Below are 7,102 nucleotides of genomic sequence, written 5' to 3' on the forward strand. Positions count from 1 at the left end.
AGAGCACAGTGAAAAACTGGATGTTTTAAATCTTACAGAGCAGGACATGGAGCCCAAGTTGATTGACCCTGCAGAACAGCAGACTGATGTACCTGGTGAAGAGAACAGTACTGATTTACAGCATACTGAGAAGAGTCAGTACAGGGAGGAGCAAAAGCAGCTCCTACAGGGCTTGATAATAATTAGGCCTTGTTCTGTTCAAACGGAGAGACTGTCATTGCAGAGTCTCAAACAATCATATGATCCCTTAGTATCTGATGACTTTACACACAGGTTTAATAATCTGGTTACTGAGAAAATCGTTGAAAGTTTTAATGAACTGGAGAGTATGTCTGTTCTTGGGCAAAGAGAGGAACAACTGAATGAACTGGACGGTTTTAGTCTCAGAGAGCTGGAGAAGGAGCCCCAGATGATTCACACTGCTGAGCAGCACATGACGAATGACGAAAACAAATCTCAGTTCCATCACACAGAGCAAGGCCATTCCATGGAGCATTTGCAGAATAAGAGACCCCAGCACGATCAGGGGATGAGGAAGAATCACTCAAGGCCTTGCTCAGATGGTGTGGGCAAACTGCCATTATGGCACAGGGAGAAGCAGCATTTCTGTCAGTCTAGCATTTCAAAACCCTATCAGCACCTTCACACAGGAGAGAGACCGTTCAGCTGTAGTCAGTGTGAGAAGAGTTTTAGTCAGTCAAGCCACTTAAAAACCCACCAGCGCATTCACACAGGAGAGAGACCATTCAGCTGCAATCAGTGTGGGAAGAGTTTTAGTCAGTCAAGTCACTTAAAAACCCACCAGCGCATTCACAAAGGAGAGAGACAATTCAGCTGCAATCAGTGTGGGAAGAGTTTTAGTCTGAAAAGCCGCTTACAATCACACCAGTGCATTCACACAGGAGAGAGACCTTTCAGCTGTAGTCAGTATGGGAAGAGTTTTAGTCAGTCAAGTAGCTTAATAGTCCACCAGCGCATTCACACAGGACAGAGACCGTTGTACCTTGAGTTTGCTGCTCCTTTGCCAGTCTCTCTCTCCCTCATCTCAAGTGGTGCTGGACACAGAGAAGCCATTCCATTTGGTTCACATTTAAGGTGTTTTTCTAGCTGATAGTGTGTTCTGATAAGGAACAACTCCCAAAGCTGAGACACATCAGCCACCCTAATTAATGGTCATCTCTGGTGCCTCACTGTCTGGGAGATTCCAAGGGAGAGTCTCATCCCAAGTGGTTTACACCCAAGGATGAGTGCATGGTTACTCATCCTCACACTGGGCACCAATAAATGTAGGCATCCTCTCACGAGGCACCAATAAATGTAGGGGTTTGTGCATTTACTGGGCCAATTGTTAATTGTTGCAGTAAATCACAAAATGATTCTCGAATGCCCATGGAACTTTCAACCAATGAGCGACCGTAGTTCCTCCAGGTAAAACTCCAGCTCCTCCTGGACATCCTCAGACTCAGCTCAGACAGTCACGTAACGGCCAATGTGTCCCAGTGCCAGGACTTTTCCTTGTTCTAAGAATCGAGAACGGAGGTTGCCAGCGTGTTACCAAAGGATCCACCTGAGGTTAGCCCAGCAGCAAGCCTCGTGAACCCACCGCGAACGCTCACCTGATCAACGAGTGAACTACTTTTGGAACTGTGGACAGCTGAATATCAGTATTCAGGACTAGCGCTATTTCGGGAACTAACCGGTCTTCTTCCTGTCTAAAGAGTGTGACTTGCTCGGATCTGTAGTCACTTTTCTGTGTGCAATCTCTCGCTAGTTTCAGCCAACACTAACTAGCCGGTCTTCAGAGAGCATCAGCAGCGCACCGCAGCAGAAATCTCTCTTCTCCTTCTCTCATGTCGAACAGCCTGCCACTGCTTCTTTGCGTCCACAGGAGATCTGAACCCCCGCAGATTGGACGAGTATTCAACATTCTGCATTACAGCTCGAGAATTCAATTGTTACCTTAACCTGAGTTGATATCAATTTAATTCCTATGAGTCCTGTACTTGCTTTTGAGTATCTAATGTACAAGTTGTAACAAAGTTCATTTACAAAACGGTCTAAATGAATGATATACGGAATGTATGTCCCTCTTGGTTTGTAACTCTTTGTGATTGAATATATACCTTTTGTATTCTGCTAACCGTCACTATAAGATCTGTTATGTTGATATGCACATTTTATGTAATAATAAATGTATTCTTGTGTATTAGTATCCATGTGTGTGCGTTGCTGAGTTATCCCGCTGGCTCGCTCTTCTAATAACCATCAAAGAATCATTTTGTGACTTACTGCTACAATTAATAATTGTCCCGGTAAATGCACAAGACACCTACATTTATTGGTGCCTCGTGAGAGGATGCCTACAAGCTCCTCCAGTAAGGACAGTAGGCTCTACTGTACACAGAGAGGGGTGGGGGTGTGGATTAAGCCGATACCCCGGCTTCTCTCCAGACACAGCTGGGTGAGCTCCTCCAGTAAGGACAGGAACCTCTTCTGTACACAGAGAGAGGTGGGGTGTGGAACAAGCCGATACCCTGGCTTCTCTACAGACAGCTGGATGAGCTGGATTGGTGCCGTAGGCTTTGGGAGGAAAGCCTGAAGTATGGACATTTAACACTTCCAAGAAAAGTGATCTATAGCTTCATTTGCATAGATGTTTTGTTGCTATGGCATGTGTGTGACTCATACATATAAAAAAAACCATTTGTTAAACGAATATCGAAGCTGCCTCTAAATCTGCAAATGAAGATTAGTCAATAAACCACTTGTTTTTCGTATAACTATACATATATTCATTTATTACTGATTTCATTCATTGAGCACGGATGCATGGATGAAATAGAGGTACAGCCATTCACTTTTTGACATGTCTGCACTGGTAGAGAATCTAGCAATCAGAAAACGGGTGAAACTGTCTTGAGAATTAGCATACAGTACCGAGGCCCCCCCATGACCAAATAAAGGCTAACCTCGATATGAGCCTAAATAATGCAGACTACAGCAAAAAGACTCACTTTGAAAAGGGAATGAATGTCCGGAAAGAGTAGTGTAACCAGCTTGAAATGCTTCTCCGGACCTCTAACTAAAAGAAACTGGGAACCAGCAGTGGCATCGACTCCTTTCGAACTGGGATCCTATCGCAGCTCGTGGTTTCGTAACTCTTCTGTATCTGATATTGGACCAAGCACATCAGGGGAGAGCGCCAACGCAGTCCCCCACTACCAGAAATTATGCAGTCGAGATTCCCACATTTGGGGAATTCGCAGGGGTCAGTACAGCCGGAGTTTAATGGCCGAGCCTTGCCCTGGGTGAACCGATTTTTTATTTTTAAGAACTTTATTTTCTTTTCACAAAAAAAACACAGGACATCACAAATTAGAAAGCTTTACATTAATATACGTACTTAAAACAGTATATATGATCACATCTCATTACATTTTGACACGGTACCAGTTACATAGCAACAATTTCTTTTTTTCTGGTGCAAATCACATTCTTTACTTAAACATGATAATGTTTTTCACAGTTTCTTGAGATATTGACCTATGCTCTCTATTTCCCACAGATTTTCTGCTTCCTCCCTCCTTTCTCTCCACAGATCTCTTAGGTAATAGTTCTCTCGGGTGATGAACAGGGCCAGGCTACCTGCTGCCTTGACTGGGACCTCGATGCCTTTGAACAGCCCCATGTTCCTCACTCTCCACAGGGCGTCTTTCCCACTGTTCACCACGGCCCAGATCCTGTCAAACACGTCAGGAGGAAGTTTTACAGGAGAGATGCCGTATATGACGAAAGCAGCGGTCAGGGTAAATTGGGGCGAGAGAGCTTGCAACCAATCTTCAAACTGTGCCCAGAAGGCCTTAGCAAAAAAGCAGGACCACAGGAGATGGGTCACAGTCTCCTCCTCGCCGCAGCCCACCCTATCGCAGCGAGGGCTGGGGGTGAGGCCCCTACGGTACAAGAAAGTTCGTACCGGTAAGCACTGGTGGACGACACTCCAGGCTAAATCTCTGTGAATGTTGCACAGAAACTTAGAGGATGTGTGTTTCTACACCTTCCTTGTTTGGGCTGATGTTAAAATGCCCACAGGGGTCTGCCTATTGTTCTGGGGTGCAACGAAATCTTCCAGTTTTTGGATGCTGACATCTCGGAGGGGAATATGGCCAATTGGGTGAGATCTTAGAAAACTTTTAACTGTCCCATAAATTGCAGGGCATGTGTCAGAGAGTGGGACATCCAGCTTGGGTCTGACACCCCACACTCTGAACACCTCCCTACCTACCCAGAGCCTGGAAAAATAAGTCCAGGTATGCGCTGCAGGTGCTGTTGCAAAGCCTCTCAGCACAGAGGCCAGGAAAATGCACAGCAGCTTCGTAGCAATATTGGGACAGACTTCCACCCTGAGGGTAGCGGCCTGTACATTATTTCCCTTCTGAGTCTTTCCTGTTTCCCACCTCGTAGAAATTGAAACATCAATCTCCTCAGCACCGTCACAACACGGTGTGGGATTGGGAAGGTAGAAGCCAGAAAATTCAAGACAGGTAAGAGCTCGGCTTTGATGACCAGCACCTTCCCTGTCATGGTGAGGTCTCGGTCCTTCCATTGCATCAGTTTTTTGTTTAAGATTGGCAATTTGTTCTGCCAATTTACTGTTCCCATCTGTTCTCCAAAATACACCCCCAGGACCTTAATTCTCTTCTCTTGCAGCCTGAGATCATGTCCTTCTTTTGGCTCCCTCCAGTTCTGATAAAAAATCTCACTCTTAGATTTCTTAATTTTTGCAGAGGAAGCCAAAGAGAAACGATCACAGCACTGCAGAGCTCTGCTAATTGAGGCATTGTCAGAGAGGAGCAGGGTGACGTCATCCATGTATAGAGATGTCTTTACCTCTCCTCTCCCACTTCCAGGCACTGGTATCCCATTAATGGCCTGATCCTGGCGCAAGGCACAGGCTAAGGGCTCCATAGCCAAAACGAATAACAAGGGGAATAATGGGCAGCCCTGCCTCACCCCTGAACAGACTTCAAAGGGGCGTGATCTATTGCCATTAACCATTACTCTGCTGTTGCTACCTGTGTACAGCAGGTTAATCCACTTTCTCATGATGGGGCCAAACTTGATGTGCTCAAGTACCGATGTTAAGTACTGCCGGTTTATGCGGTCAAGGGCCTTTTCTAGGTCTACACCTAAAATGCACAGAGGGAGGGAGCGATCCTCTGAGTACAGACAGACATCCCTCAACAAGGCCAGGTTGTCGCTCATCAGGCGTCCTGCTATCCCACAAGTCTGTTCTTTCCCTACCAGTGAGGCCACTACATTTTGTAGGCACAGGAAAAGGGCTTTGGACAGGATCTCAGTGTCCACGCCTAACAGGCTGAGGGGTCTCCAGTTCTTTATGTCATTCTTTGCTCCTTTCTTAAACAAGAGAGAGATAGTGCCTTCTCTTAAGGAGTCTGGCAGCAATTCTGTCTTATAGCTTTCCTCGAAAAGGAGCATTAGCGGATCCTGAAGCAGATCCCAAAAGGTGCAATAAAATTCTTTAGGGAGCCCGTCAGCACCCAGAGTTTTCCCCTTCTGTAAGCTCTCCATAGCCTGTCTCAGCTCTTCTACTGTCAAATCCCTCTCAAGTACTTCCCTATCTTCTTCACTCAAAACGTTTTCTAGCTTTGAGGTAAAAAAATGAATTTCTTCATCCTTTACCTCTGTAGAGCTGTACAGTCTTGATTAGAAGGCCTCGGTGCAGGAGAGGATAGCACTCGGCTCTGTTCTCTCTCGTCCCTCCTCATCAACTACACTTTCCATGACAGACTTGGAGCCTACCACTTTCCTGAAAAAGAAGCGAGTACACTTCTCATTTTCTTCCAAGAACTGCACTCTGCTTCTTAAAAGCACTCCTCGACTACTTTCTTCTGCCATGCTCCGGATGTCCTTTTTTAAAAGGGTGATATCCTTGAGCACATCGAAGCCACTGTGCAGCATCGTGTAGAGACACTGCAGCTGCCTCTGTTTCCTGGCAAGCACTCCTTTTCGTCTGGCAGCAGCCTTCCTCCCCTCAGCCATGAAAAAGGCCTTTGTCCTCACCTTCACCTCCTCCCACCACTCTCCTACTGACCCGTAAAGACACTACAAGGACAGCCACTTTGATAGTTTCTCCTTGTAGCGGGATAGTACCCCCTCGTTCTCTAGCAGCTTTGTGTTGAGTTTCCAGAGGCCTGGGCTAAAGACAGTCCCTTGAACTAAGCAGAGAGAGGAGATGAACTAAGTTTTGCAGGGCCAGTGAGCTGGAATCCAATTTTATCGGAGAGCTAGACTGCCTGTCTATGTACTCTAAGATACAATTAAAATCCCCTCCCACTATCATGTCTGTGCTACATAACAATAGGGGAGAGAGTGCCTTGAGTAGCTCCACCCTTCCTCCCACGTCAGTAGGACAATACACATTGATTAGCCGCAGGTTAACGGTCCCCCATTCCACATCCACACACAGCAACCTGCCATCTATGACCCTCTGAATACTTTTCAGTTTGAATGCCCGTCCTTTGAAAAGAATGGCCACGCCAGAGGCTCTGTTGTTATTGTCCCCTGACCAAACAGAAGGGCCTTTATCCCACCTATCTTCAAAGCTTTTATACCTCTCTTGATAGGCTAAAGCACACTCCTGCAATATCAACACATCTCCTTCTCTCTGCTGGAGGTAATCAAAGACAGACTGGCATTTAACTCTGTCATTGATACCTCTGGTGTTAAGAGAAATTATGTTTAGAGCCATATTACATAAGAAAGTGGAACCAGTCTTTACGAAACACATTTCTCTTCTGTCTCACCTGTTACCTTCTTCTTTTCTTTTTCTTCTTACCAATTTCCTGCCAGCCATCCTCTGAATGAGCCTTCATCAGGGTGGCAGCAGTAAAAGCGTTCACGGAGTCCATTTCAAGGAATGGGGTAGAGAGAGGGGTGGAGGGGTTCCAGCTGTCCCCATCACCATGCTCTCCTTCCTCCTCGCTCGGGGAGAAAACAGAGTCATTTTTCCGTTTCCTCAAGTCCAGCTCCTGGGAGCACTGAGGGGAAAGAGGTGCAGCCGATGCACCAGTCTCCTCTTCCC

The 7,102-nt window shown here is 46.2% G+C and overlaps 1 pseudogene; it reads right to left on the reverse strand.

Annotated features, from left to right (window-relative positions):
* Positions 1 to 3,190: 3,190 nt before the first annotated feature.
* LOC148667419 (U1 spliceosomal RNA) lies at positions 3,191 to 3,328 on the reverse strand (annotated as a pseudogene).
* Between the last annotated feature and the right edge of the window lie 3,774 nt (positions 3,329 to 7,102).

The sequence above is a fragment of the Lepisosteus platostomus genome, chromosome 5 (assembly GCF_059453375.1).
Source record: "Lepisosteus platostomus isolate fLepPlt1 chromosome 5, fLepPlt1.hap1, whole genome shotgun sequence".
In the NCBI taxonomy this organism is placed as follows: Eukaryota; Metazoa; Chordata; class Actinopteri; order Semionotiformes; family Lepisosteidae; genus Lepisosteus; species Lepisosteus platostomus.